We start from the raw sequence: 6,485 nt of genomic DNA on the forward strand, positions 1-6,485 counted from the left end.
ATCATGTTAGTAAAAGCTACATATTTTTTTTCTCATTCAACACTTACATTAATTTTGGATTTTTTTTTAATCTTCACAAGTAGCAAATTACCTTTTCAAACCTGACAAAATTCAGTTCAAAGCAAGCTGCTTACAGTTCTTCAACAGCAAACGCGCCTACTTTTAGTGTGCATTGCTTTGATCATGACTTTTGATGAGCTGCAATGAAGAACAAAAGTAGATCTCCAGAGGAAAGTGTAACTCACAGTTCCGCTGTATAGTTGATACAACTCTGATTCAGAAACTACCAGTACACTTGCAGGCATTTAGAGATGGAGAACAGAGAAAAGAAAAATGTAACAATTGTATTTATATGAAAGCATACGCATCCACTGAGCATCTTCAGACAAAAATAAAGTATGGAAATTTAGAGGACAGAGCATTTGCATTGGCAAAGGCTAAGATGTAACTCATCTACACATGCAGAAATTGTCAATATGCCAGGAAGAACGAATAAAGAGCATGTCTGTGTAATTAAATTGGTTTATTTGTTCGAGCAGATGATGCAGTGCAAATCAGAGCAGCAGGAGAATTCTTCGAATATAAATCCATGCGCAGTCTGAGTTTGGGGAGGGCACCCTGAGGGACAGACAGGGCTTTCTCAGCCATTTCTTACTCCATTCAGCAGGCACCAAGTCTGCACCTCACCTTCAATTTAGTAGCTGCACTCCATCCTGTTTCACACTTTGGGTAGCTCCCCACAAAAATAACAAGGCTATTTCACTTCCAACAAACCGGTTTGATGCTCTGGTTCTAGAAGCAGGGAAAACCCCCAGACATTACCAGTTTTGTTCAGCCCATCCTGGTTCCTCCTTGCAAGGGACCAGCTGTGGCTGCTCAGCTCCAGGCACCATGTCCCCGTGCCTGCAGGATGGAGGCAGGGATGGAGGCAGGGTCTGGCCTGGGCTCACCCTGTGCTGGGAGCAAAAGGGCACCAATCTTCCAGTGGACATTAACCCCTCTTACTCCCACCTCTTGGGCCACAGGAAGGAGCCTCCCTGCTGCATTTTCCCAGAGTGAGACTGGCCTTTGCAAAAAAAAAAAAAAAATCCAGCCAACGATTTCAGCTGCATAAAACATACCCTGTTGAGCACCTCTGGGCAGCTCCATAAGGAAGGAGGTTGCAGCCCTGTCTGACTGCTCCTCTCCTCATGGCTGCAGGGCTGTGCTGGGACTGCTGAAGGACCAGAGAAGTTGTATTACAGGAAAGACCCACCTGCAGTCATCTGTACCTCAGGTTATGTCCTTCTGGCACATGACTCCTCTGGCCTGCCATCTCAGGCATAAAGGGAAATCTGACTTTCCTGAAGACCTACTATGTCATCAGGGCTGCAAACAGAAGAAAACCAGCACTAAAGAAGGATGCTGCAGCCTATCTTGCTCACATGGGTCAGCAAGAGCCTGAACCCTCCAACAGAAACAATTCTGCAAAGTCTCTTTATGTCAGAACACCTTGTCTTCTTAATCATAGCAGGAAAAGACTATCCAGCCCATTAGGGGAAATTATTTTCCACATCTGCATTTCACAGCTATGTGAGATATTTTCTTTCCTGTGCCTGGTACCAGGTACTTCCTATGCTCCCAGAAAGGGAAGATGTGTTACAGCACCATGTGCTCTCTGCCAGCCTCATAAGCTGCATAAATACGAATCTGTTTCATCACTGCTGGTGTAAACAGCCCAGCACAGGTCTTGCACCATGATGTAGTAATCAACAGCCAGCAAATGCCAGCATCTCTGTTTCCACACCCGCCACACAAAGTAGCAGCCACAGCCAGCGTCGCCATGTCCCTTTCCCTTGTCACTCCTTCTTCAGGAAACATTTTGCTTGATATATTTTTGCCACTATGTTTGCAGTGATCTGATTTGTTATTTATGGGGTTTTTGTCACTGTTGTTATCTGGACTCCTGGGGAGGTCTGTGTGTGAACACTCAGCTGGGTATGAACCATCTCCCAGCACTTCCCTTTTCCACTTCTCTGTGCCTGGAGGTGGGTGCTGAACCACATTCCACCAGTTGTCCCTGTGTTTGCATTCCTCAGCACATTTCTTCACCCCCTTGCAGGATGATTCGAGCTCCCCCATAGAGTTTGGCTCCCTGATAGCAGGGATCCTCTCTCCCTCCTCGAGTTTCCCATGGTTTCTTTCACTACCAATACTCTCCCAAAGCTGCTCCCCCCCTCCTCATCCCCCTGCGACCCTCCTGGTGCTCCTGCACCATTTTGAGTAGTGGCAATTTCTGGAGGTTCTGTAACAGCCTGCAGCAACAGGGTATATATCAGCATGCTGGGATAACACCAGGGAACATAGCACCTGCTGGACCTCCATCTGGGACCAAGGCAGAGGAGAAAGAAAGGGAAAGCAAAAGGAGATACAAGTGATGGAAATCCAGACCAAAACACACAAGCAACTCTGAGCATGAGCACTGTATGACTGCCCGAGCTGTGCACAAACTGTGTTGGACAGTCATAGCTGGGCCACAGCTCCTCACGGTCTGCTCAGCCCCTGCTGCACCCTGCATCATGCTGCCTTCCTCCCTGGCATCCGTTCCTGGCACGGCAGCTATAACAGCATGTTGCACGTGTGTGTGTCTGTGTCTGTGTACCTACGCATGTGTGTTTCTGTGTTTGCCCCTGCGCATGTGCACACACACAGGTACCAGATGCTAATTTGCCGCAGCAGAAGCCACAGGACACCTCTAAGGACAGGGCCAGGCTGTTGTAAGCTCGGGGCACAGTTAAACCTTATCCTGTGTGACCGCTGCTAGCACAAAGCTGCCTGTGCAAGACAGTCCTGACCCGGCCAAACCTCCCAGTGACCCCGCTTCCTTGGATGGTGCAGGGTGCCACCATGTGACGGTTTCACCAGTGGGTGCTGGGGGAAGCTGTCCGAGCAGTGATGGGAGACAGCAGTGGTTTGTAGTGCTGGGAAGGAGCAGTTCTTGCAAAGAGAACGAGAAATCATGGTTTACATCAATGGGCTGGCAAAGATAGATGTTCTGTGTGAGTGCTCAAGGTATGCAGTTTTTCCTGTTTTCCTGCTCTTTTTAGACCAGCATAGGCTTGGTGATTAGGACTTTAAATCAGAAGGAATCACCCTCTTTTATCTGACCACTGATTCCATTCTCAAGCCACATCACAGCTCCACATAGTTTCACCTCTGTTCACCTTTGTCTCTCACCAAACTCAGTATCCCAGGGGAGCATGGACACACAGATAAGCACCTCCAAGCCCTGGGATGAGATACAGGAGACCTTGGATCCATTCTTGTTTCAGTCACATCTTTTGGGCTCGACTGTGACCCTCCTCTCCCCATGGGTGATGCAGGACCAGCAGTTCTTCCAGCACATCTACCCCTTGCCTGTCCCAGCGCCCAGGGTTGCGTCGCTGGCTATGCTGCAGCAGGGAACCAGCTCCAAGTTCTCTCTAAACATATTTCTTGCCCTTATTTTTCCAATGCAATGATAAAAAATAATTTTTCTTTAAGATCTTATGTCCCTAGGTGACCAGATGAATTAGGAGACTGGTAATATTTTGCAGAGGCTGCAAATCTACCCTATATCTGTCTGCAGTGAGTATATTAAGATTTAGTGGGAGCAAGACCTATCTGCCAACATCAGCACTGCTAGCAAATGAGCTAGGAAACAACTGATAGAGACTCCAGTGCTTTCTAGGCTTCTGAACTAGGAAAGCAGCAGCACGCTCACTTAAGCAGACACAGACCTTTATGCTAGAAGTCAGCCTGGCAAAAGACTGGGAAACTTCCACACATCAGCAGTGATTTTGGTACAATTGTCCTGCTGACACCACAGGGTGCTCGGGACAAGCTGACATGTGAGCTCTGATTCATGGGAGTCCTTGGGGGAAGTCTGCATCTAAGTCACAGAAGATAAAAGCTATCATCACCTAGTCAGGAGCAGCGCGGGTATGTGGCACCTTCAGCAACTGGGCACAGGGTTCAGCCATGGGGTACTGGGGAAGCATAAGACTATCTGTTGAGAAGTAAACAGAAGGCAGAAAGTAATTCAAGTAATTCAATTGTGTATGATTTTATGTTAGAAAATCCTAGCAAATGTACTATGCCAGAGTACGCTACGCCAGAATCTGCTATTCATAAAGATTTTTACCTATGATTTCCAATTCTTCTTCACATGGGTTTAACTTTTGGGACAACTGGCCCAGGAGCAATGTTGGGTATAAGTCTGAGGATGTAACAGCCCAGTCTTTACAGAGCAGTCCCTCCGAGCCAAAGCACGCCACTTCCATGGCAAGGGCGAGATGAGCCGTTGCCAGAGCTCACTGCTATCCAGTGCTCATCCTTGCCTGCAGCCTGGGAAAGAGCTGTGCCAGTCCTGGGGACAAAACCACTCTGGTCATTTGTAAACACTAATTATAACCTTTATCTTCTATCTCTGGAAACTTTGTCCCTGTTACACCCAATTGCCCTCTTGCTGATCTCTTCAAACAGCAAAGATAACAGCAGCCAGCCCTGGCAAGGCTCTGCAGAGCCCAGCAACACCCTGTGGAGTTAGGAGGCAGCCTAACCCCACCGGCACCTGCCAGCCAGCAATAACACCTTCTTGTTCAGGCTCTGTCTCAGCCGGGAGATTTCCTGATGCTTAGATGAGACCTTTGTAGAAAATATTGTATTTGTCTCCGTGGACAAAGGCAGGCTGGGCTGTGGAGCCGTGGTTATAATCCTCCTGGCCTGGGGGCTCTACCAGCCTCTGGGAAGCCACTCCAATGCAAAAGGCAAGTGGGTTTGGAGCGGGAGGGTCAAAGTCACTGTAGTTAAGCTGATTTTTAATCATCCTGTAGACCTGACTAAATGTCAGAATTGGGCTTTTATTTGAATGTTCCTTCTGCAACTGCATAATTTCTTCTGCCTAACAAAACGAAGTCGTGCAGCTGCTGTCCATTACTAACAAACTGATAAACAATTCAAGATGCTTTTCAATAGCATTTTTTTCCCAGTTTCTAGAGCCGTCTCCCTTCCCAGCTAAGGTTACATCATTGTTGTCTTTAATAATTTAGAGACCATCCTACTTACTCTAATGCAATCATTGTGTTTGGCTGTCAGTTAGAGCAGGAACAGTGAGCAATGAATCACAAGTCAGTGATTTTCTGTACTACTTATTTGCCCAAATTCTTCCACATTAAGAGCTTAAGGTGTATGCTGGGCTCATGTTTCCTTATTTTTAAGAGAAATCACAAGAACTGCTCATGTGTTTGCAATTTGTCTCCTTCCTGTCATCCCATCCCTTCTGCTGGTTTGGCTGAGAAGCTTCATGATTTTTTTAGGGAACAGGACGTGGCCCCACACCACGTGCGTCTGCAAGGGCAGGTGAGTGTGTGTGTGCCTGCATATGCACAAGCATCTCTGTGTTGACCAATTTGACAGTGGTAGTTATTCCAAATATATTAAACTTTTACCCATTTAACAAAATTAAGTGCAGACACAGAGAGCTCTAGTTTGCATCACTGCTTTGGGAAACGCTGTGTCTGTTAGAAGTCAGAAAAGACTCAGGAAAAAAGAGCTGTAACCCAGCTAAGGGTGCCAGAGAGCAAGAGGGACGGGAGGTCAACACAGAGAATGTTGAGGGAAGCCTAAATTTGTAATCAACCTGTCATCATCACATGTATCAATGAAAGAACACTGCTTCCGCTCAGAAACAGGTACTTACTCTGTGCAGATATTAAAAGGAAAAGCATTTAAGGTTTCAAAGGGACGCCTCTTTGCTCTGTGAGTTATTGCTGTCTGATCATTCACAATTTGGTGGCGGAAGGAAAAATGACAGCAAGATCACATGACCATTTATTGGAAGGAAAATACAAGGAAAAGCAAAGAAGGAACCATATGATTTAGTTCCTGCTACCGGTTTCAAACACTCATTACAGGAGTTAATGAGAAAATAATCGTTTCAAAATTTCTTAGCAATTCGTCTAACAGAATATCTTGTCTCTACCGTCTGAATCTCACTGCGATCTCCATGCTGGTTTCCGTCGATGGCCAGACTGATGGGGAAAAGCCAGCCTCTCGCCTTCCTTGTTCTCTGCCTTGTATTGATCTGCTCGCTGTTACTAACCGAGCGTTCGGACAGTGTTGAACAGTCGGGATAAATATTTACAGCTGATGTATTGACCTCGGTTTGTGTGTCGCCTGCAAGGTCACAGTCAGCACGGGCTGGGCTGGGTTAGGCTGCGTTAGGATGGGCTGGGCTGGACTGGGTTAGGATGGGATGGGCTGGGTTAGGATGGGCTAGGCTGGGTTAGGATGGGCTGGGCTGGGTTAGGCTGGGTTAGGAGGGGCTGAGCTAGGATGGGTTAGGCTGGGTTAGGATGAGCTGGGCTGGGTTAGGCTGGGTTAGGATGGGCTGGGATGGGTTAGGATGGGCTAGGCTGGGTTAGGATGGGCTGGGCTGTGTTAGGATGGGTTAGGCTGGGTTAGGA

Source organism: Athene cunicularia (assembly GCF_003259725.1).
Source record: "Athene cunicularia isolate RWA chromosome 4 unlocalized genomic scaffold, athCun1 chr4_part3, whole genome shotgun sequence".
In the NCBI taxonomy this organism is placed as follows: domain Eukaryota; kingdom Metazoa; phylum Chordata; class Aves; order Strigiformes; family Strigidae; genus Athene; species Athene cunicularia.